This window comes from Oncorhynchus tshawytscha, unplaced genomic scaffold, assembly GCF_018296145.1.
Source record: "Oncorhynchus tshawytscha isolate Ot180627B unplaced genomic scaffold, Otsh_v2.0 Un_contig_1110_pilon_pilon, whole genome shotgun sequence".
Classification (NCBI taxonomy): Eukaryota; Metazoa; Chordata; class Actinopteri; order Salmoniformes; family Salmonidae; genus Oncorhynchus; species Oncorhynchus tshawytscha.
In genome coordinates, this window is record NW_024609481.1 from 51310 (window position 1) to 76670 (window position 25361).

The following is a 25361-nucleotide window of genomic DNA, read 5'->3' on the forward strand; positions in this document are numbered from 1 at the left end:
TGCTACAGCCTTCAACAACAATCTGAGCAGGCATCCATCTGCAGCACCTCTCTGAATAAACCCAGGGCATCTCAATCTTTTCCCTAGTGCACTACTGTTGACCAGAGCACAATGGGCCCTGGTCAACAGTAGTGCACTATATAGGGAATAGGGTGGTATTTGGTAAACAGACACAGGGCTTTGCAGTGAAGCAGATTAAACAAAAGATGAGCCTCCCCGCCGCTCTGCTCCACTCAGACCAGCAAGCAGGGGCCGACCCCGACCCGCCACAGCTGGCCTGAGACCAACGGCAGACACTCCATCCCCCTAAACACACACACACACAAAGACAGACCAGGACACACACACACGCACAATCCGAGGGAAGGCAGGTAGCCTAGTAGTTAGAGCGTTGGGCCAGTAACAGAAAGATTACTGGATCGAATCCCCGAGCTGACAAAGTAAAAAGCGATCGTTCTGCCCCTGAACAAGGCAGTTAACCCACTGTACCCCTGAACAAGGCAGTTAACCCACTGTTCCCCTGAACAAGGCAGTTAACCCACTGTTCCCCTGAGCAAGGCAGTTAACCCACTGTTCCCCTGAGCAAGGCAGTTAACCCACTGTTCCCCTGAGCAAGGCAGTTAACCCACTGTTCCCCTGAGCAAGGCAGTTAACCCACTGTTCCCCTGAGCAAGGCAGTTAACCCACTGTTCCCCTGAGCAAGGCAGTTAACCCACTGTTCCCCTGAGCAAGGCAGTTAACCCACTGTTCCCCGGGCGGCGAAGACGTGGATGTCGATTAAGGCAGACCCCCACACCGCTCTGATTCAGAGGGTTAAATGCAGAAGAAACATTTCAGTTGAATGCATTCTGTTGTACAACTGACTAGATATCCCCCTTTCCCCATTCCACTTCCACCCTGGGGCATCCAGAGAGAGACTTCAGAAATATATGTCCTTTTCAGATCAAACTTGCTAGAAAAAACAGACAATGTCGCAGGTGGCTTATTAATGACCAAAGTCTCGTGTTTCTGTGTGTTTATTATATTATAATTAAGTCTATGATTCGATAGAGCAGTCTGAGCGGTTGCAGGTAGCAGCAGGCTCGTAAGCATTCATTCAAAACAGCACTTTCCTGCGTTTGCCAGCAGCACTTCACAATGCTTGAAGCACAGCGCTGTTTATTACTTCAAGCCTATCAACTCCCGAGATCAGGCTGGCAATACTATAGTGCCTATAAGAACATCCAATAGTCAAAGGTTTATGAAATACAAATGGTACAGAGAGAAATAGTCCTATAATTCCTATAATAATTACAACCTAAGACTTCTTAACTGGGAATATTTATTTTTTATTTTACCTTTATTTAACTAGGCAAGTCAGTTAAGAACAAATTCTTATTTTCAATGACGGCCTAGGAACAGTGGGTTAACTGCCTGTTCAGGGGCAGAACGACAGATTGTACCTTGTCAGCTCGGGGATTTGAACTTGCAACCTTTCGGTTACTAGTCCAACTTTGAAGACTCGTGTTATATATTATATTAAGTTAAAATAAAAGTGTTAATTCAGTATTGTTGTAATTGTCATTATTACAAATAAATATGTAAAAAATACATTTAAAAAATAACTTTATTTATTTTGTATTAATAAATAAATAAATAAAATTGTCCGATTAATCGGTATCAGCTTTTTTTGGTCCTCCAATAAATCGGTATTAAAAAAATCATAAATCGGTCAACCACTAGTTAGAATATAAATAATAGTGGGCACTTTGAATACAGTTTTGTTTGACATGACAATAAATGGAAACGCCATGGTTAGTGTGACAGGGTAGGAACCAAAGTGATGTTCAGTGTTTCCTAGGGGACCCTATAATCTTTGGCTTCATTAAATATTTATTCATATAGCCAACATATTCATGCTTCTCCTATTCCTCTTTGATTTAGAAGATACTGTTAGCTAGCCAGCTAACTAGCGATTAGCATTAGTGGCTAACACGATTTAGCTTAACTTGCTAAGAAAATACAAACTAGCTGTTTGCAGATGTAAGAAACACAAACCTATACTGTAATCATAGAACGCTTGTGGATTTATAAAGATCAAAGTGGAAACAACATCGTGGTCATCTACATTGCTGCATGTGCTGCATTGACCATGCAGACTGAACGAAAGTGTCTCGTGGTCAAGCGACAACAAATGAGTGACAGGGGGCGGGGCTTAGTCTGTGTGGAAAGGGGCGTGTTTTGAAACTTCTGTATGTGTAATGTTTACTGTTCATTTTTATTGTTTATATCACTTTTGTATATTATCTACCTCACTTGCTTTGGCAATGTTATCACATGTTTCCCATGCCAATAAAGCCCTTGAATTGAATTGAATTGAATTGAGAGAGAGAGAGGTGAGGGATGACTCAAGTAGCGGAGTAAACTATAAAAATGGACGTAACACAACGGCGTATCACATTTAACAAACCAAACATTCAAATACCGTTATAGAAGCTAGAGTAAAAACCCAAATCAGTCCGTTCATAAATACCAGTATATAGTCAAATACGGTATACCTTAGGTACAGTCAAATCAAAGCTTTCAGGTAGACATGATCTGAAACAGAGGCGACGTCCTAAATGGAACCAAACTCCCTTCATAGTGACTAATCTTGACCAGAGCCCTTTCATCTAAAGGGAATAGGCTGCCATTCGAGACACCAAACTCCCTTCATAGTGACTAATCTTGACCAGAGCCCTTTCATCTAAAGGGAATAGGCTGCCATTCGAGACACCAAACTCCCTTCATAGTGACTAATCTTGACCAGAGCCCTTTCATCTAAAGGGAATAGGCTGCCATTCGAGACACACGCAGAATGTTCCCAAACAGTTGCCTTGGTTACAACATGACTAAATAGCAGTGGCGTGCCGTGGGCCTGGGGCCTGGGCCTTCAGTGAGGTCCTACACAGTCCCACCCGAATTAATCCACCTCGTATTACCATCATTATGATGCCACGGCTCTAGACACTATACATTTAGACAGAAACGCAGTATAACCAGGCGTTGTGTCGCACCCAAAGCAGTTTCACCGTGATGATAAAGACACATAACTATTCACTGAAAATAAAAGAGAGAAAACAAATAATTTGCAACACAGGCTATTTGCCATTTTATTTTATTAATATATAGGCTATTTAATATTAACGAAATAAAATGCGAAACATACAGACACATTTAATAAAAAATCAAATGCATTGTATGCCTACTCACCAAAGACTGATTATTTGAACACAAAATCCATCCTCCTTTCTTTCCTCAAGAAGACTTCAATGACTCTGTTGTACAGTCTATCTGTGCATCTTAGTTCCACCAATAAGTCCTTTTCTATCGACATGGAGGCTAAATGCTGAAAGCCGAGTCTGTCCAGTAGCATTTCTGGAATACGTTTTGATTCGCTTTAAGGCCGAGAATGAGCGCTCGACAGAAGCCGTGGGCACGGGGATAGTCACTGTCACACATGCCAATGTGTAAAGTTGCCCCATGTCCTCATTCACATTTTTCTGCTTAAAGAAATCAAGGAGATCAGAGGGACTTTTCCCTTCAAAAATCAGTCATAGCATACATTAAAGTCAGTTCTGTTTTTAGCTTGGATAGGTCGAACAGTGTTCCGTGACTCTCTGTTAAGCTGCAGAAGGCTGTTTGTGGGAATTTTTCCCGGTAGGTCTGAAAGTGCTGGGGGTCCAGGAGGGAGAGTGTCACGCCCTGGTCTTAGTATTTAGTGTTTTCTTTATTATTTTGGTCAGGCCAGGGTGTGACATAGGTATTTATGTGGTGTGTTTTGTCTAGGGGTTTTTTGTAGGTTATGGGATTGTGGTTTAGTGAAGTAGTCTAGGTAAGTCTATGGTTGTCTGGAGCGGTTCTCAATCAGAGGCAGGTGTTTATCGTTGTCTCTGATTGGGAACCATATTTAGGCAGCCATATTCTTTGAGTGTTTCGTGGGTGATTGTTCCTGTCTCTGTGTTTGTTGTCACCAGATAGGTCTGTTTCGGTTTTTCACGTTTTATGTTTTGTATATTGTTTATATTTTTCATCTTTATTTAAGATTTTTATCACTTACCACGCTGCGTTTTGGTCCGCCTCTCTTTCGACAGAAGAAAACCATTACAGAATCACCCACCACAACAGGACCAAGCAGCGTGGTGACAGGCAGGAGCAGCGAAATCCAGATTTCTGGACATGGGAGGAGATATTGGATGGTAAAGGACCCTGGGCACAGCCAGGAGAATATCGCCGTCCCAAAGAAGAGCTGGAGGCGGCGAAGGCGGAGAGGCGCTGGTATGTGGAGGCAGCACGGCGACGCAGATGGAAGCCCGAGAGTCAGCCCCAAATGTCTTGGTGGGGGGCACACAGTGAGTATGGCGAAGCCAGATAGGAGACCTGCACCAACTTCCTGTGCTTACCGGGGGGCTGGAGAGACCGGGCAGGCACCGTGTTATGCTGTGGAGCGCACGGTGTCTCCAGTGCGGGTGCATAGCCCGGTGCGGTACATACCAGCTCCTCGTATCGGCCGGGCTAGAGTGAGCTTCGAGCCAAGTGTCATGAAGCCGGCTCTACACATCTGGTCTCCAGTGCGTCTCCTTGGGCCGGCTTACATGGCACCAACCTTGCGCACGGTGTCCACGGTTCGCCTGCATAGCCCAGTGCGGGCTATTCCACCTCGCCGCACTGGCAGGGCGACCGGGAGCATTCAACCAGGTAAAGTTGGGCAGGCTCGGTGCTCAAGAGCTCCATGCACCAGCCCTCCGGTGGCAGCTGCCCGCACCAGGCTTCCTGTGCGTGTCCTCGGCCCAGTACCACCAGTGCCAGCACCACGCATCAGGCCTACAGTGCGCCTCGCCTGTCCAGCGCTGCCAGAGCCTTCCTCCTCTCCTAATCACCGCTGTCTGACTGTCCCAACAACACTCCACTAGTCTCCTAATTCAACCTGTCTGACTGTCCCAACAACTCCACTAGTCTCCTAATTCAACCTGTCTGACTGTCCCAACAACTCCACTAGTCTCCTAATCACTGCTGTCTGACTGTCCCAACAACACCACTAGTCTCCTAATCACCGCTGTCTGACTGTCCCAACAACACTCCACTAGTCTCCTAATCACCGCTGTCTGACTGTCCCAACAACACTCCACTAGTCTCCTAATCAACCTGTCTGACTGTCCCAACAACTCCACTAGTCTCCTAATCACTGCTGTCTGACTGTCCCAACAACACCACTAGTCTCCTAATCACCGCTGTCTGACTGTCTCCACTAGTCTCCTAATCACCGCTGTCTGACTGTCCCAACAACACTCCACTAGTCTCCTAATCACCGCTGTCTGACTGTCCCAACAACACTCCACTAGTCTCCTAATCACCGCTGTCTGACTGTCCCAACAACACTCCACTAGTCTCCTAATCACCGCTGTCTGACTGTCCCAACAACACTCCACTAGTCTCCTAATCACCGCTGTCTGACTGTCCCAACAACACTCCACTAGTCTCCTAATCACCGCTGTCTGACTGTCCCAACAACACTCCACTAGTCTCCTAATCACCGCTGTCTGAAGCTAAAACTTATTACGTCTGTCTTAGTAGGTGAAAGGTGGTCAAAGTCTCCACACTGGTCAGAGACTCCACGTTGGTCAGAGACTCCACGTTGGTCAGAGACTCCACGTTGGTCAGAGACTCCACGTTGGTCAGAGACTCCACGTTGGTCAGAGACTCCATCCCCTCCTCTGCTGTGACTTGTTGTCCGCCATGTTCCAAATTGTGAATTGCATCCCCCCAAAAAATCCCTTCCCTCTGGGTCCCAAGCTCCTTCCACCTACAGTCAGAGGGAACCACCCCTTAGAGCTTACACAGTCCGACACTTGAATGCCCTTTACATGGCTCTGGCATCAGCTAGTGTGCTTATTGCCCCAGTCCAACAGCGTTGGTTATCTACTTCTTTCTGTCCTCTTTGTGTAGGGTAGAAGTGAGAGAACTGTCCTGCCTGTCTGTTCCCTTGAGGGCCAGTACATCTGACTGCCAGATGGCTGGTGGGGCCGGCAGGGGTGCCATTACACTACGAAGGGAATAGGGTGCCATTACACTACGAAGGGAATAGGGTGCCATTACACTACGAAGGGAATAGGGTGCCATTACACTACGAAGGGAATAGGGTGCCATTACACTACGAAGAGAATAGGGTGCCATTACACTAAGAAGGGAATAGGGTGCCACTACACTACGAAGGGAATAGGGTGCCATTACACTACGAAGGGAATAGGGTGCCATTACACTACGAAGGGAATAGGGTGCCATTACACTACGAAGGGAATAGGGTGCCATTACACTACGAAGGGAATAGGGTGCCATTACACTACGAAGGGAATAGGGTGCCATTACACTACGAAGGGAATAGGGTGCCATTACACTACGAAGGGAATAGGGTGCCATTACACTACGAAGGGAATAGGGTGCCATTACACGAAGGAATAGGGTGCCATTACACTACGAAGGGAATAGGGTGCCATTACACTATGAAGGGAATAGGGTGCCACTACACTGAAGGGAAAGGGTGCCACTACACTATGAAGGAATAGGGTGCCCACTACGAAGGGAATAGGGTGCCATTACACTATGAAGGGAATAGGGTGCCACTACACTATGAAGGGAATAGGGTGCCACTACACTATGAAGGGAATAGGGTGCCACTACACTATGAAGGGAATAGGGTGCCACTACACTATGAAGGGAATAGGGTGCCACTACACTATGAAGGATAGCCACTACACTATGAAGGGAATAGGGTGCCACTACACTACAAAGGGAATAGGGTGCCATTACACTATGAAGGGAATAGGGTGCCACTACACTACAAAGGGAATAGGGTGCCATTACACTACGAAGGGAATAGGGTGCCATTACACTACGAAGGGAATAGGGTGCCATTACACTACGAAGGGAATAGGGACAGAGCTAGGACAGGAAGCACAGCGCCAGGAGCAGACAGGAAGCACAGCGCCAGGAGCAGACAGGAAACACAGCGCCAGGAGCAGACAGGAAACACAGCGCCAGGAGCAGACAGGAAACACAGTGCCAGGAGCAGACAGGAAGCAGACCAAATGGCATCCTAATCCCTAGTACACTACTTTTGACAAGAGCCCTATGAGCCCTATGAAGCCTTATGAGCATGCCATTACATTAAACCTCAAAGAAACAAACAAACACACACACTTTGGCCTTGGTTGCACATGGGATATCAAGCAAACTGTGTAACCACTGTGACTTTAAGGGAATCCGATCATCAGATCTCCTTGTTCTGTACAGGCCAGGGTAGAGGCCAGAGTATAGGGTATAGACCAGGGTATAGTCCAAGGTGTTGGGTATAGTCCAAGGTGTAGGCCAGGGTATAGGGTATAGACCAAGGTATAGGCCACGGTATAGGGTATAGACCAGGGTATAGACCAGGGTATAGGGTATAAACCAGGGTATAGATAATGGTATATGGCAGGGTATAAGGTATAGACCATGGTATAAGCCAGGGTATAGGCTTTAGGCCAGGGTCTAGGGTATAGACCAGGGTATATACCAGGGTACAGATCAGGGTAAAGGGTATAGACCAGTGTATAGGCCAGGGTCTAGGGTATAGACCAGGGTATAGGCCAGGGTATAGGGTATAGATCAGGGTATAGGCCAGGGTCTAGGGTATAGATCAGGGTATGGGCCAGGGTATAGACCAGGGTATAGGCCAGGGTCCAGGGTATAGATCAGGGTATAGGCCAGGGTCTAGGGTATAGGCCGGGGTCTAACGTATAGATCAGGGTATAGGCCAGGGTATGGGCTGTGGTAAAGGGTAGAGGCCAGGGTCTAAGGTATAGGTCAGGGTATAGGCCAGGTCTAGGGTATAGGCCAGGGTCTAACATATAGGCCAGGGTACAGGGTATAGACCAGGGTATAGGCCAGGGTATAGGGTATAGACCAGGGTATAGGCCAGGGTATAGGGTATAGACCAGGGTATAGGCCAGGGTCTAGGGTATAGACCAGGGTATAGGGTATAGACCAGGGTATAGGCTATAGATCAGGGTATAGGCCAGGGTCTAGGGTATAGATAAGGGTATGGGCCAGGGTATAGACCAGGGTATAGGCCAGGGTCCAGGGTATAGGCCAGGGTCTAAGGTATAGACCAGGGTCCAGGGTATAGATCTGGGTACAGGCCAGGGTACAGGGTATAGGCCAGAGGCCAGGGTCTAGGGTATGGGCTGTGGTAAAGGGTATAGGCCAGGGTTTAAGGTATAGGCCAGGGTCTAGGGTATAGGCCAGGGTCTAATGTATAGATCAGGGTATAGGCCAGGGTACAGGCCAGGGTACAGGGTATAGGCCAGGATCTAGGGTACAGGCCAGGGTCTAGGGTATAGATCAGGGTACAGGCCAGGGTACAGGCCAGAGTACAGGGTATAGGCCAGGGTATAGACCAGGGTATAGGGTATAGCCCAGGGTATAGACCAGGGTATAGGGTATAGACCAGGGTATAGACCAGGGTCTAGGGTATAGGCCAGGGTACAGGCCAGGGTATAGGGTATAGGGTATAGGGTATAGACCAGGGTATAGGCCAGGGTCTAGTGTATAGACCAGGGTATAGGGTATAGACCAGGGTATAGGCCAGGGTCTAGTGTATAGACCAGGGTATAGGGTATAGACCAGGGTATAGACCAGGGTATAGGGTATAGACCATGGTATAGGGTATAGACCAGGGTATAGACCAGGGTATAGGCCAGGGTCTAGCGTATAGACCAGGGTCTAGGGTATAGACCAGGGTATAGGGTATAGACCAGGGTATAGGGTATAGGCCAGGGTACAGGCCAGGGTACAGGGTATAGACCAGGGTGTAGACCAGGGTATAGGGTATAGACCAGGGTATAGGGTATAGACCAGGGTATAGACCAGGGTCTAGTGTATAGACCAGGGTATAGGGTATAGACCAGGGTATAGAACAGGGTATAGACCAGGGTATAGGGTATAGCCCATTACATGAAAGGCAATAAAACACTGCAGTGATAAAGCAAGCATTCTAACATGATTCTCAATTTGATTAAGACCATGTGACCGTGTAAGCAACGGCATGGCAAAATGGTTTCATTCATTCCTTTGAGTCTCCTTTCATTGACATTTCCTGAGAAAGAGATAGAGAGACACATATATATATATATATATGAGAGAGCCAGAGAGAGAGAGAGAGAGACACAATATATATATATATGAGAGAGACAGAGAGAGAGAGACACATATATATATATATATATGAGAGAGACAGAGAGAGAGAGAGAGACACAATATATATATATATGAGAGAGACAGAGAGAGAGAGAGAGACAATATATATATAAGAGAGAGAGAGAGAGAGAGAGACACAATATATATATGAGAGAGAGAGAGAGAGAGAGAGAGAGAGAGACACAATATATATATGAGAGAGACAGAGAGAGAGAGAGAGAGAGAGACACAATATATATATGAGAGAGAGAGAGAGAGAGAGAGAGAGAGACACAATATATATATGAGAGAGAGAGAGAGAGAGACACAATATATATATGAGAGAGACAGAGAGAGAGAGAGACAATATATATATAGAGAGAGAGAGAGAGAGAGACACAATATATATAGAGAGAGAGAGAGAGAGACACAATATATATATGAGAGAGAGAGAGAGAACACAATATATATATGAGAGAGAGAGAGAGAGAGACACAATATATATATGAGAGAGAGAGAGAGACACAATATATATATGAGAGAGAGAGAGAGAGAGAGAGACACAATATATATATACAGAGAGAGAGAGAGAGACACAATATATATATGAGAGAGAGAGAGACAGAGAGAGAGAGAGAGAGACATATATATATATATATATATATATTGAGAGAGAGAGGCCTGCCATACCGTAGACGTTTATGGCTTCCTAGCTAAATTATTTATTATGTTGATGCTGAATTATATTTTCTCCAGAAGTTAAGCGGATTTTTGCCTACTTCTGAATCAGCTGTGTACTTCTGAATCAGCTGTGTACTTCTGAATCAGCTGCTGAGGCTCTTTCCCTTGTGGCCCCCAGCAGCCTTCCCACCTAAAGCTAAAGAAGTGCTCATGTAGAATACAGACAGGGCACTAATTACAGCCATGGCAGACCACATTCAGAAGTACTCCCATTTAAACATCAGTGCCAGCCAACCAGCCAGCCAGCATGCCATGCCAACATGGTCTGAAGGCCATGGAACACTGAAACACTCTCAGACCATAGAAAAGGAGAACTGTGGAGGGGTTCCCTCCCTCAACATACACCCTCAACACCAGCCCTCCCTCCCTTCCACCAGAGCTCACTCCCTTCCACTCTCCCTCCCTTCCACCCTCCCTTCCACCCACCTGACAGCCAGCATTGGTCCCTTTCAAAGTGGGGGACCAGCCTATTTAAATTCCACCAGTGTCCCAACTTTGCTCTAGAAGCTCCTTCATGCAGACAAAAGGGTTCTAAATGAGAGACAGACAAACAGACAGAGAAAGAGAGAGACAGACAGACAGTGAAAGAGAGAGAGAAAGACAGAGAGAAAGACAGAGACAGAGAGAGACAGAGAGAAAGACAGAGAAAGACAGAGACAGAGAGAAAGACAGAGACAGAGAGAAAGACAGAGACAGAGAGAAAGACAGAGAGAGAGAAAGACAGAGAAAGACAGAGACAGAGAGAAAGACAGAGACAGAGAGAAAAAGAGAGAGACAGAGAGAGACAGAGAAGAGACAGAGACAGAGAAAGAGAGAGAGAGAAAGACAGAGAGAAAGACAGAGACAGAGAGACAGAGACAGAGAAAGACAGAGAAAGACAGAGACAGAGAGAAAGACAGAGACAGAGAGAAAGACAGAGAAAGACAGAGACAGAGAGAAAGACAGAGAAAGACAGAGACAGAGAGAAAGACAGAGACAGAGAGAAAGACAGAGACAGAGAGAAAGAGAGACAGAGAGAAAGAGAGACAGAAAGACAGAGACAGAGAGAAAGAGAGAGAGAAAGACAGAGAAAGACAGAGACAGAGAGAAAGACAGAGACAGAGAGAAAGACAGAGACAGAGAGAAAGACAGAGACAGACAGACAGACAGACAGACAGACAGAGACAGACAGACAGACAGACAGACAGACAGACAGACAGAGACAGACAGACAGACAGACAGAGACAGGAAGGAGCGTGCAGCTGCTTCAGGATACATCTGTCAGGAGCCTGGTGTGGTGGCCTCAGCCGGTTAATAAGAGGAAGGATACAGAGAGGAGGCCTGCAGAGAGCTCCTTATTCACAGCACGGGAGGTGTGAGGGGGTCTCTCTCTCTCTCCGGAACATAATGCTAGCTAGAGGATCAGAAGTTCATGGACATTGATGATTTCCATGGAGGACATTCACTTAGTCTGACAATGAGAGAGGAACAGACAGTGACAGTCTAACAGACAGGACTAGAAAAGCTAGGTGTGTCCTATGTTTTGGTAATAAAATACATGATCATGTGTTCTCTCATCTTACTATCTTGTCTATTTTATATATTGTATCTGTGTAAATATACATGTATATCATGGTTTAATATGACTGCCATTTGGGATAAAGAAAAGTAAGTTGGTCCCCTGATGAGGTGAACTAACAGAGTGATGCTGGCGTTCTGCCAGGGAGTAGTACACATTCTGTGAAGGGAGTGGTACACAGCGTTGTATGAGATCTTCAGTCTCTTGGCAATTTCTCACATGGAATAGCCTTCATTTCTCAGAACAAGAATAGATTGACGAGTTTTCGAAGAAAGTTCTTTGTGTTTCTGGCCATTTTGAGCCTGTAATCGAACCCACAAATGCTGATGCTCCAGATACTCAACTAGTCTAAAGGCCAGTTTTATTGCTTCTTTAAACAGTTTCCAGCTGTGCTAACATAATTGCAAAAGTGTTTTCTAATGATCAATTAGCCTTTTACAATGATAAAGAGGAAATGAGCTAACACAACATACCATTGGAACACAGGAGTGATGGTTGCTGATAATGGGCCTCTGTACGCCTATGTAGATATCCATTGAAAAAAATTATACAATAGTCATTGTTAATGTTGTCAATGTCCACACTGTATTTCTGATCAATTTGATGTTATTTATGCAGCATGTGAAGCAGCCCTTCACAGTCTATACTACCGTTCAAAAGTTTGGGGTCACTGAGAAATGTCCTCATTTTTCATCCATTAGAAAAATGTGCTTTTCTTTCAAAAACAAGGACATTTCTAAGTGACCCCAAACTTTTGAACGGTGGTATAGACTGTGAAGGGCTGCTTTACATGCTGCATCAGATTGTCTTTCATCACAGAGGTCAGGGTCACAGAGAAGTGGAACTCCACAGGACATTGGTCCAATATCACAGCCGGCGTTGCCACGGAAATTAGCTCAGCGCTTCCTCTAACACAAATTGTTTTTATTTTCGTTTCAACATTTCCTCTTCAACAGTTGAGTTCCCATGAAGAAATCAGCATATTGTGCAATGGTTGAAGATTAAAATATCCAAAATGCACCCAATGTTTTTTAGTTTTTTTAAAAAGTCAATGTCTTCTGACTGAGATGTTTATCAGAAAACAACTGTTGAAAGAGGAAGACACGAGGACAACAGTTTGTGCACAAGAACGATGTTTGTTGCTGCACCCATTATTTTGCAATAAGGTTTGTGAATGAAAGCCCTTCGCTTCCTACCCACAAGGTACAGGCCCTTCGCTTCCTACCCACAAGGTACAGGCCCTTCGCTTCCTACCCACAAGGTACAGGCCCTTCGCTTCCTACCCACAAGGTACAGGCCCTTCGCTTCCTACCCACAAGGTACAGATGTCTCTGAAAAATACAGTCAACTCACCACCATACAAGTTAAGAATTATCAGTGAATAGGCTTCCACTACAGTGAAAGTAAGTAGAAAGTAAAGAAAGTAAGAAATATCTACCCACAAGGTATACTACTGAGTGACAGATGTCTCTGTATACTACTGAGTGACAGTAAAATACAGTAGATATCTGGTATACTACTGAGTGACAGTACAGTCAATATCTGGTATACTACTGAGTGACCACCATACAAGTGACAGTAAGATATCTGGTATACTACAGTGAGTACAGTAGATATCTGGTATACTACTGAGTGACAGTACAGTAGATATCTGGTATACTACTGAGTGACAGTAGTAGATATCTGGTATACTACTGAGTGACAGTACAGTAGATATCTGGTATACTACTGAGTGACAGTACAGTAGATATCTGGTATACTACTGAGTGACAGTACAGTAGATATCTGGTATACTACTGAGTGACAGTACAGTAGATATCTGGTATACTACTGTAGATATCTGTATACTAGTACAGTAGATATCTGGTATACTACTGAGTGACAGTAGAGTAGATATCTGGTATACTACTGAGTGACAGTACAGTAGATATCTGGTATACTACTGAGTGACAGTACAGTAGATATCTGGTATACTACTGAGTGACAGTACAGTAGATATCTGGTATACTACTGAGTGACAGTACAGTAGATATCTGGTATACTACTGAGTGACAGTACAGTAGATATCTGGTATACTACTGAGTGACAGTACAGTAGATATCTGGTATACTACTGAGTGACAGTACAGTAGATATCTGGTATACTACTGAGTGACATCCAGTATACTACTGAGTGACAGTACAGTAGATATCTGGTATACTACTGAGTGACAGTACAGTAGATATCTGGTATACTACTGAGTGACAGTACAGTAGATATCTGGTATACTACTGAGTGACAGTACAGTAGATATCTGGTATACTACTGAGTGACAGTACAGTAGATATCTGGTATACTGACTGTAGATATCTGACAGTACAGTAGATATCTGGTATACTACTGAGTGACAGTACAGTAGATATCTGGTATACTACTGAGTGACAGTACAGTAGATATCTGGTATACTACTGAGTGACAGTACAGTAGATATCTGGTATACTACTGAGTGACAGTACAGTAGATATCTGGTATACTACTGAGTGACAGTACTGAGTAGATATCTGGTATACTACTGAGTGACAGTACAGTAGATAGATATCTGACAGGTAGATATCTACTGAGTGACAGTACAGTAGATATCTGGTATACTACTGAGTGACAGTACAGTAGATATCTGGTATACTACTGAGTGACAGTACAGTAGATATCTGGTATACTACTGAGTGACACAGTACAGTAGATATCTGGTATACTACTGAGTGACAGTACAGTAGATATCTGGTATACTACTGAGTGACAGTACAGTAGATATCTGGTATACTACTGAGTGACAGTACAGTAGATATCTGGTATACTACTGAGTGACATCCGGTATACTACTGAGTGACAGTACAGTAGCTATCCCATACGGTATACTACTGAGCTAGAGTACAGTAGATATCTGGTATACTACTGAGTGACAGTACAGTAGCTATCCCATATGGTATACTACTGAGCTAGAGTACAGTAGATATCTGTATACTACAGTACAGTAGTAGATATCTGGTATACTACTGAGTGACAGTACAGTAGATATCTGGTATACTACTGAGTAGAGTACAGTAGATATCTGGTATACTACTGAGTGACAGTACAGTAGCTATCCCATATGGTATACTACTGAGCTAGAGTACAGTAGCTTTAAAACGTGAAAATCCTACTGTCCAATAAATGATAGCAATGTAGTATAAACTGGTGACAGTACATGTCCATTATGTTTACTGAGGGAAAATTAATACTGGTATACACTTTACAGTAGATATGTGGTATACTACTTTCTGATATTTATACTACTGAGTGACAGTACAGTACACGGTTTACACTGTACAGTGTCTTTCTGTTTAAATACAGTGTACACTTTACACTGAGTTGTCTTTAAAGTATATCTGGTATACTACTGAGCTACAGTACAGTAGATATCATACGGTATACTACTTTACAGTAGATATGTATACTACTTTGACATCGTCACATACACTGTATACTACTGAGCTACAGTACAGTAGATATCTGGTATACTACTGAGCTAGAGTACAGTAGATATCTGGTATACTATGCAGTGAAATAGTGTTGTATTTACAGGGTCAGTCATAGTACTACTGAGTAGGTGTTGTTACTACAGGGTCACAGTCAGTAGTAGTATGATAGGTGTTGTTTTACAGGGTCAGTCATAGTAGTATGATAGGTGTTGTTTTACAGGGTCAGTCATAGTAGTATGATAGGTGTTGTTTTACAGGGTCAGACATAGTAGTATGATAGGTGTTGTTTTACAGGGTCAGTCATAGTAGTATGATAGGTGTTGTAATACTGTACACTTTACAGGGTCAATACATAGTTTACACTGATAGGTGTTGTTTTACAGGGTCAGTCATAGTCTATAATAGGTGTTGTTTTACAGGGTCAGTCATAGTAGTATGATAGGTGTTGTTTTACAGGGTCAGTCATAGTAGTATGATAGGTGTTGTTTTCAGGGTCAGTGTAGTAGTATGTCATAGGTGTTGTTTTACAGGGTCAGTCATAGTAGTATGATAGGTGTTGTTTTACAGGGTCAGTCAGGTGTTAGTCAGTAGTAGATAGGTGTTGTTTTACAGGGTCAGTCATAGTAGGTATGATAGGTGTTGTTTTACAGGGTCAGTCAGTAGTAGTAGTAGTGATAGGTGTTGTTTTACAGGGTCAGTCATAGTAGTATGATAGGTGTTGTTTTACAGGGTCAGTCATAGTAGTATGATAGGTGTTGTTTTACAGGGTCAGTCATAGTAGTATGATAGGTGTTCAGCCATAGTAGTGTGATAGGTGTTGTTTTACAGGGTCAGTCATAGTAGTATGATAGGTGTTGTTTTACAGGGTCAGTCATAGTAGTATGATAGGTGTTGTTTTACAGGGTCAGTCATAGTGGTATGATAGGTGTTGTTTTACAGGGTCAATCATAGTAGTATGATAGGTGTTGTTTTACAGGGTCAGTCATAGTGGTATGATAGGTGTTGTTTTACAGGGTCAATCATAGTAGTATGATAGGTGTTGTTTTACAGGGTCAGTCATAGTAGTATGATAGGTGTTGTTTTACAGGGTCAATCATAGTAGTATGATAGGTGTTGTTTTACAGGGTCAGTCATAGTAGTATGATAGGTGCAGTGTAATGTGTTGTTTTACAGGGTCAGTCATAGTACAGCACCCCTGGAGCCAATCAGAAGGCTGTAACCTATAGACCGGCTACCTGGCACCCTAATAACAGGCCTCCAGGACCATAAGCCCCTAAATGATGTTTAAGAAGACAGAGTGCCATGTTTTGACCACACTGCCCTCTTCTAGGAACACGTGGTCCTCTGTAGCTCAGCTGGTAGAGCATGGCTCTTTCGCAACGCCAGGATAACTGGTTCGATTCCCGGGACCACCCCTTACGTTAAAACATGTATGCACGCATGACTAATTCTCTGGTCTAAAGTAGTGCACTATATAGGGAATAGGGTAGCACAGGGCTCTGGTCTAAAGTAGTGCACTATATAGGGAATAGGGTAGCACAGGGCTCTGGTCTAAAGTAGTGCACTATATAGGGAATAGGGTAGCACAGGGCTCTGGTCTAAAGTAGTGCACTATATAGGGAATAGGGTAGCACAGGGCTCTGGTCTAAAGTAGTGTACTATATAGGGAATAGGGTAGCACAGGGCTCTGGTCTAAAGTAGTGCACTATATAGGGAATAGGGTAGCACAGGGCTCTGGTCTAAAGTAGTGCACTATATAGGGAATAGGGTAGCACAGGGCTCTGGTCTAAAGTAGTGCACTATATAGGGAATAGGGTAGCACAGGGCTCTGGTCTAAAGTAGTGCACTATATAGGGAATAGGGTAGCACAGGGCTCTGGTCTAAAGTAGTGCACTATATAGGGAATAGGGTAGCACAGGGTTCTGGTCTAAAGTAGTGCACTATATAGGGAATAGGGTAGCACAGGGCTCTGGTCTAAAGTAGTGCACTATATAGGGAATAGGGTAGCACAGGGCTCTGGTCTAAAGTAGTGCACTATATAGGGAATAGGGTAGCACAGGGCTCTGGTCTAAAGTAGTGCACTATATAGGGAATAGGGTAGCACAGGGCTCTGGTCTAAAGTAGTGCACTATATAGGGAATAGGGAATGATGACACAGACGCTCGTCAGTTAAAGCAGAGAGTGTTTAAAAGGGGGAACGGTAAATCTATTTTTGAACCAGTTCTGTGTAATTTACTTTATTTCAAGATGGTAATTTCATATCCCCCTATGATTTCAAGGATGAAGTAGTGTGGCCTGGATGTTTTCTGCAACCCCGGAGAATGTTGCTGGCAACACTGTGCTGTTAGCACCGCGAGGACATCGGACAACATTCCATGTCAGAACGAGGAGCTAAAAACCAAATCTGCAGAATCGCCTCTCAAATGCTTTCCGTTCAACCCAATACCACCTTGTTTCTCCCCTCAGCAGGCTATTAAGAAGGTCAAGTCAGTTTACAACGTCCTGCCCATGTAAACACCAGACCAGCCGAACGGCCTCACTACACTCGCAATGCCTTGTTATACATCTTTACTATACATCATTGACTTTCACATCATTTCTTGTCGTGATGCGTGTCTTGTCCTATATTTTTATTTCATTTCTTTGTATTTTTAATCCTAGGCCCCCGTCCCCGGCAGGAGGAGGCCTTTTGCCTTTTGGTAGGTCGTCATTGTAGCTAAGAATTTGTTCTTAACTGACCTGCCTAGTTAAATAAAAAGGTGAAATAAAAAGGTGAAATAAAAAAGGTTAAATAAAAAATGTGAAATAAAAGATTGAATAAACAAAACATTTGAGAGACAACTTGACAGGAGTTATTGTCAACTTGGTATGTTCTCCCAGCATGCACTGCATTCTCAGGAGTAAGGAGGACTACCTAAAGATAGTTGGTGATGTAATGATCCCAGATCAGCAGGACATAGGGAGAACAGAGACTAACTATCCACCAGTAACCACCACTCCTCATTGTGTTCCACGACCCCACTAGTATCGAGGCCCACGCTGGGTTCAGGTGACTGGCTAGTCACTGCACTAACGTTGTGTACAGCAGGTCGTCCTTCATTCTAAAAACACAGGTGGGAGGGTTTCCATACTTTAAGTGTGTAGCTTCAGTATGCATACATTTACAAATAACCAAGGCATGGTAATCATGCATATGACATTGTGCAATGTGGGGTACGCCAACATGACATTCTGCCGTCTGGAAGGACAAGCATCAGACGAGACACCCTTCCACATGGTGTAGCACGGGATCTCCCTACAGGTCATTCACAGGTTGTTGACAGGGACAGACACGGGAGCATTTCTGCAACATGCTCAGAAAGACCTGTCACAATGATCCCTCTGAAGGTGCATCGTTTCTCCCTGAAGTAGTACTGTACTGAGAAACAGATTATAAAAGCCTTGTAGTACTGTACTGTTAACCCAAGAGACACAGAGAACAAAAGCCTTGTAGTACTGTACTGTTAACCCAAGAGACACAGAGAATAAAAGCCTTGTAGTACTGTACTGTTAACCCTGTAGTACTGTACTGAGAAACAGATAATAAAAGCCTTGTAGTACTCTACTGTTAACCCAAGAGACACAGATAATAAAAGCCTTGTAGTACTGTACTGAGGAACAGATTATAAAAGCCTTGTAGTACTGTACTGTTAACCCAAGAGACACAGAGAATAAAAGCCTTGTAGTACTGTACTGTTAACCCAAGAGACACAGAGAATAAAAGCCTTGTAGTACTGTACTGTTAACCTAAGAGACACAGAGAATAAAAGCCTTGTAGTACTGTACTGTTTACCCAAGAGACACAGAGAATAAAAGCCTTGTAGTACTGTACTGTTAACCCAAGGGACACAGAGAATAAAAGCTTTGTAGTACTGTACTGTTAGCCCAAGAGACACAGAGTATAAAAGCCTTGTAGTACCTGTGTCCCTGTAGTACTGTACTGAGAAACAGAGAATAAAAGCCTTGTAGTACTGTACTGTTAACCCAAGAGACACAGAGAATAAAAGCCTTGTAGTACTGTACTGTTAACCCAAGAGACACAGAGAATAAATGCCTTGTAGTACTGTACTGTTAACCTAAGAGACACAGAGAATAAAAGCCTTGTAGTACTGTACTGTTAACCCAAGGGACACAGAGAATAAAAGCTTTGTCGTACTGTACTGTTAGCCCAAGAGACACAGAGTATAAAAGCCTTGTAGTACCTGTGTCCCTGTAGTACTGTACTGAGAAACAGAGAATAAAAGCCTTGCAGTACCTGTGTCCCTGTAGTACTGTACTGAGAAACAGAGAATAAAAGCCTTGTAGTACCTGTGTCCCTGTAGTACTGTACTGAGAAACAGAGAATAAAAGCCTTGCAGTACCTGTGTCCCTGTAGTACTGTACTGAGAAACAGAGAATAAAAGCCTTGCAGTACCTGTGTCCCTGTAGTACTGTACTGAGAAACAGAGAATAAAAGCCTTGTAGTACCTGTGTCCTGCACACCATCCAGGGGGTGGAAGTCTTGAAGATTGAGAATAAAAACAGGACAACAGTCTATGTCTCCGTCAGACTGACATTCTTACAGTCCCCTCTGCTCTGCTCTCTGTGGTTGTCGAGGCTGGCTTCAGTCCGGTGGTTGACTGTGTCTGTCTGTTAAGGTCTAGTCTGTTCAGGCTGGCTGGTTCCAGTATTATGTGAAGCGTTTGCTCATCATTAACACCTCCTTATAAAGAACGGGATGAGTCAATGACAGAGCTCTTCAGTCAGTCAGGATGCAGTGGAGAGGAGCGGCAGGCAGACAGACAGCTAACTCACCACAGAGAGAGAGAGACACACACACACACACACACACACACACACACACGAGTCGCAACGACTAAAGAACGACACACAGCTCAGGAACAGACAGATTGGTGACAGGGTGTGTGTGTTTGTGTGCGCATGCATTTGAAGAGGATGTGGGGGAGGACCCTGAGTGCCTTACTACTCATCAGCCGGTTCACCATCTAAATCACCAGCTTGGGCTCCTGGAAACAGCATGCCTTCTACACGACGACAAACAGACATCACAGAGAGACAGCACAGAGACACAGCACAGAGAGACAGACAGCACAGACAGCACAGAGAGACAGACAGCACAGACAGCACAGAGAGACAGACAGCACAGAGAGACAGACAGCACAGAGACACAGACAGCACAGAGAGACAGCACAGAGAGACAGCACAGAGAGACAGCACAGAGAGACAGCACAGAGACACAGCACGGAGACACAGCACAGAGACAGCACAGAGACACAGCACGGAGAGACAGCACAGACAGACAGCACAGAGACACAGCACAGAGAGACAGACAGCACAGACAGACAGCACAGAGAGACAGCACAGAGAGACAGCACAGAGACAGCACATAGACACAGAACAGAGAGACAGACAGCCCAGAGACACAGCAGAGAGAGACAGCACAGAGAGACAGACAGCACAGAGAGACAGCACAGAGACACAGCACAGAGAGACAGCACAGAGACAGCACAGAGACAGCACAGAGAGACAGCACAGAGAGACAGCACAGCACAGACAGACAGCAAACAGACAGCACAGAGAGACAGCACAGAGACACAGCACAGAGAGACACAGCACAGAGAGACAGCACAGCACAGCACAGCCAGACAGCAAACAGACAGCACAGAGAGACAGCACAGAGACACAGCACAGAGAGACAGCACAGAACAGACAGACAGCACAGACAGACAGCACAGAGAGACACAGCACAGAGACACAGCACAGACAGACAGCACAGAGAGACACAGCACAGAGACACAGCAGACAGACAGCACAGATGGGTAATCACAGCACCCTAGGGAGATGGGTAATCACAGCACCCTAGGGAGATGGGTAATCACAGCACCCTAGGGAGATGGGTAATCACAGCACCCTAGGGAGATGGGTAATCACAGCACCCGAGGGAGATGGGTAATCACAGCACCCTAGGGAGATGGGTAATCACAGCACCCTAGGGAGATGGGTAATCACAGCACCCTAGGGAGATGGGTAATCACAGCACCCTAGGGAGATGGGTAATCACAGCACCCAGCTGAGAGGTAACCAGCACGTTGTTGCTATCGCGTAATGTAGTGCCACGTACTAATTACTTCATTCATTAGCAATTAACGTATGATGTCATTTCATCTCAGAGGGCAAATAGACTTCCAGCTGAGATAATAGGAACAGCTGGCTAAGAACATCTGCTACAGGTTGAGCTGTATACACAGGGAGGTGTGTCTGACTGGAGGATGTAGTGGTAGTAGTAACATCTACTACAGGTTGAGCTGTATACACAGGGCTGTGTGTCTGTGTGTCTGACTGGAGGATGTGGTGCTAGTAGTAACATCTACTACAGGTTGAGCTGTATACACAGGGCTGTGTGTCTGACTGGAGGATGTAGTGGTAGTAGTAACATCTACTACAGGTTGAGCTGTATACACAGGGCTGTGTGTCTGACTGGAGGATGTGGTGGTAGTAGTAACACATTGTGTCATCTCTAGTCCTCTCACACACACACACACACACACACACACACACACAGCACTGAGGTAGAGGAGCAGGAAGTGCTCAATCAAGAGCTCTGACAAGCCCTTTCCCAACAAATCAGAGTTAAAAAGCAAAAGAAGAGAAATTTGCAAAACATAATAATAGTAAATAGTAACACAATAAAATAACAATAATGAGACTATATACAAGGAGTACCAGTACCCCTGTAGTATTATAATAATGAGACTATATACACAAGGAGTACCAGTACCCCTGTAGTATTATAATAATGAGACTATATACACAAGGAGTACCAGTACCCCTGTGGTATTATAATAATGAGACTATATACAAGGAGTACCAGTACCCCTGTAGTATTATAATAATGAGACTATATACAAGGAGTACCAGTACCCCTGTAGTATTATAATAATGAGACTATATACAAGGAGTACCAGTACCCCTGTGGTATTATAATAATGAGACTATATACAAGGAGTACCAGTACCCCTGTAGTATTATAATAATGAGACTATATACAAGGAGTACCAGTACCCCTGTAGTATTATAATAATGAGACTATATGTACCAGGTATTATAATAATGAGACTATATACAAGGAGTACCAGTACCCCTGTAGTATTATAATAATGAGACTATATACAAGGAGTACCAGTACCCCTGTGGTATTATAATAATGAGACTATATACAAGGAGTACCAGTACCCCTGTAGTATTATAATAATGAGACTATATACAAGGAGTACCGGTACAGAGTCAATGTGCAGAGGTACGAGGTAGTTGAAGTAGGGCTGGGCGATATGGACAAAATATCATATGGTGATTTTCACATTTTAGACAGTGTGACTGTATTTTATGTTTTTGATTAATAAAAGTCCTACATTTGCTTTATGAGTAGGGCGTGACCCTAGGGTGGCAACACACATATTCTAAATGATTTCAATGGGTCTTTTCTCCATTCTGATTGGTTTATACTGTTCAATTCAACTTCAACCTCAAATTATTTCCTGCATTTCCATCAATTTCTGCATTTCCTGCACTCATTTGAGATCATTTCCACACTGCCACGATATGGAGAAAAATGCTAGGCCTTATTTTTAACCAAATGTTACAATTACGATTTAGATCAAAACAGTCGGGTGAACTTTTGGAATCGTGGAAATAGAATGTTTATTATAATTCTATAGTTAGAATATAAATAATAGTGGGCACTTTGAATACAGTTTTGTTTGACATGACAATAAATGGAAACGCCATGGACGAGTTAGTGTGACAGGGTAGGAACCAAAGTGATGTTCAGTGTTTCCTAGGGGACCCTATAATCTTTGGCTTCATTAAATCTTTATTCATATATAGCCAACATATTCATGCTTCATCTATCCCTCTTTGATTTAAAAGATGTTAGCTAGCCAGCTAAATAGCGATTCGCATTAGTGGCTAACACGATTTAGCATAACTTGCCAAGAAAATACAAACTAGCTGTTTGCAGATGTAAGAAACACAAACTAATATTGTAATTATATAAATCTTGTGGATTTATATTAAGATCAAAGTGGAAACAACATCGTGGTCATCAACATTGTTGCATGTGCTGCATTGACCATGCAGACTGAACGAAAGTGTCTCGCGGTCAAGCGACAACAAATGAGTGACAGGGGGCGGGGCTTAGTCTGTGTGGAAAGGGGCGTGGAGAGAGAGAGAGAGGTGAGGGATGACTCAAGTAGCGGAGTAAACTATAAAAATGGACGTAACACAACGGCGTATCACATTTAACAAACCAAACATTCAAATACCGTTATAGAAGGTAAAGTAAAAACCCAAACCAGTCCGTTCATAAATACCAGTATATAGTCAAATACGGTATACCACACAGCCCTTAGTTGAAGTAATTGTAAAATTAACTTTTTGAGGATCTGTGGTCCCATACCAAATCTTTTCAGCCTCCTGAGGGGTAAGAGGCTTTGTCGTCCCCTCTTCACGACTGTGTTGGTGTGTTTGGACCATGATAGGTCCTTAGTGATTTGGACAACGAGGAACTTGAAGCATTCAACTTGCTCCACTATAGGCCCGTCGATGTGAATGGGGGCTTGCTCGGCCCTCCATTTCCTGTAGTCCACAATCATCTCTTTTGTCTTGATCACATTGAGGGAGAGGTTGTTGTCCTGGCACCACACTGCCAGGTCTCTGACCTCCTCCCTATAGGCTGTCTCCTTGTTGTCGGTGATCAGGCTTACCACCGTTGTGTCGTCTGCAAACGTAATGATGGTGTTGGAGTAGTGCAAGGTCACGCAGTCATGGGTGAGTACAGGAGTGTTTACTGTTGAGTGTTTCCGTCATGATATGAACATTACATTGAGTGCTGCTGTACTGTTTCACTGATTCCTTCTTCCTACTACTGCTGGAGGCTCCAGAACAAGGCTCTGATGCTGGAGACTACAGACCAAGGCTCTGATGCTGGAGGCTCCAGACCAAGGCTCTGATGCTGGAGGCCCCAGAACAAGGCTCTGCTGCTGGAGGCTCCAGAACAAGGCTCTGCTGCTGGAGGCTCCAGAACAAGGCTCTGCTGCTGGAGGCTCCAGAACAAGGCTCTGCTGCTGGAGGCTCCAGAACAAGGCTCTGATGCAGGAGGCTGCAGACCAAGGCTCTGATGCTGGAGGCTCCAGACCAAGGCTCTGATGCTGGAGGCTCCAGACCAAGGCTCTGATGCTGGAGGCTCCAGACCAAGGCTCTGATGCTGGAGGCTCCAGACCAAGGCTCTGGTGCTGGAGGCTCCAGACCAAGGCTCTGGTGCTGGAGGCTCCAGACCAAGGCTCTGGTGCTGGAGGCTCCAGACCAAGGCTCTGCTGCTGGAGGCTCCAGACCAAGGCTCTGCTGCTGGAGGCTCCAGAACAAGGCTCTGCTGCTGGAGGCTCCAGAACAAGGCTCTGCTGCTGGAGGCTCCAGAACAAGGCTCTGCTGCTGGAGGCTAAAGACCAAGGCTCTGCTGCTGGAGGCTACAGACCAAGGATCTGATGCTGGAGGCCACAGACCAAGGCTCTGATGCTGGAGGCCACAGACCAAGGCTCTGCTGCTGGAGGCCACAGAACAAGGCTCTGCTGCTGGAGGCCCCAGAACAAGGCTCTGCTGCTGGAGGCCCCAGAACAAGGCTCTGCTGCTGGAGGCCCCAGAACAAGGCTCTGCTGCTGGAGGCACCAGAACAAGGCTCTGCTGCTGGAGGCCCCAGAACAAGGCTCTGCTGCTGGAGGCTCCAGAACAAGGCTCTGATGCTGGAGGCTCCAGACCAAGGCTCTGCTGCTGGAGGCTCCAGGCCAAGGATCTGCTGCTGGAGGCTCCAGGCCAAGGCTCTGCTGCTGGAGGCTCCAGGCCAAGGCTCTGCTGCTGGAGGCTCCAGGCCAAGGCTCTGCTGCTGGAGGCTCCAGGCCAAGGCTCTGCTGCTGGAGGCTCCAGGCCAAGGCTCTGCTGCTGGAGGCTCCAGAACAAGGCTCTGCTGCTGGAGGCTCCAGAACAAGGCTCTGCTGCTGGAGGCTCCAGAACAAGGCTCTGCTGCTGGAGGCTCCAGAACAAGGCTCTGCTGCTGGAGGCTCCAGAACAAGGCTCTGCTGCTGGAGGCCCCAGAACAAGGCTCTGCTGCTGGAGGCCCCAGAACAAGGCTCTGCTGCTGGAGGCCCCAGAACAAGGCTCTGCTGCTGGAGGCCCCAGAACAAGGCTCTGCTGCTGGAGGCTCCAGAACAAGGCTCTGCTGCTGGAGGCCCCAGAACAAGGCTCTG

The 25361-nt window shown here is 45.1% G+C and overlaps 1 protein-coding gene across 3 annotated transcripts in view; it reads right to left on the bottom strand.

The window, feature by feature from the left end:
- The window catches only part of pald1a (phosphatase domain containing paladin 1a), a gene marked incomplete at its 3' end in the record, with an annotated part of 78386 nt that overhangs the window by 42444 nt on the left and 10581 nt on the right, over nucleotides 1-25361 (bottom strand). Inside the window, 1 exon segment of one of the 3 annotated variants that reach the window (XM_042315486.1) lies at nucleotides 19534-19934. 3 annotated transcript variants of the gene reach the window in all.